The following is a 501-nucleotide window of genomic DNA, read 5'->3' as shown; positions in this document are numbered from 1 at the left end:
GGAGGGGGGCGGGCAGCGGGGTGGGAGGTGCCTGCTGTTTATAATGTTGAATTTCTGTAAAATAAACTGTATTTGCAAATCCAACATTGAGCTTCTGGACTACGCTAACTCCACTGCTGAATCTTCAATGGAAAGGGTTGACCGTGTGCAGGCGAAATGATCTGAAAATGTAGCTTCTGTCCTTTTAAGTCAGTTGACTTGTCGCACATCTCTTGTATGGTACTGGCAGAAAAGTTGTTTTTAAGAAGCCATAGGCTTTTCCTTGTCCTTAGCTGTAATAATGCATCTGATTTTGATTTCCTCGAGCGCTGTATTTCTGTCCATCACCTGTGTGTTGGCCCCTGTGTTTACCACTCTGGCCCACTCCTCACTCTTACTCCCTGTTTTGAAGTTTGTGACACTGATTTGAAATGGATGGTATTCTCTTGAGAGCAAATGAGATTGTTAGAATTAAATTCCAGCTATACATTTTTCTAACATAGCTCTAAGGTCTTTGTTGCT

Source organism: Trichechus manatus, unplaced genomic scaffold (assembly GCF_000243295.1).
Source record: "Trichechus manatus latirostris isolate Lorelei unplaced genomic scaffold, TriManLat1.0 scaffold00008, whole genome shotgun sequence".
NCBI lineage: Eukaryota > Metazoa > Chordata > Mammalia > Sirenia > Trichechidae > Trichechus > Trichechus manatus.
Note: the sequence above shows the minus strand (reverse complement) of the source record.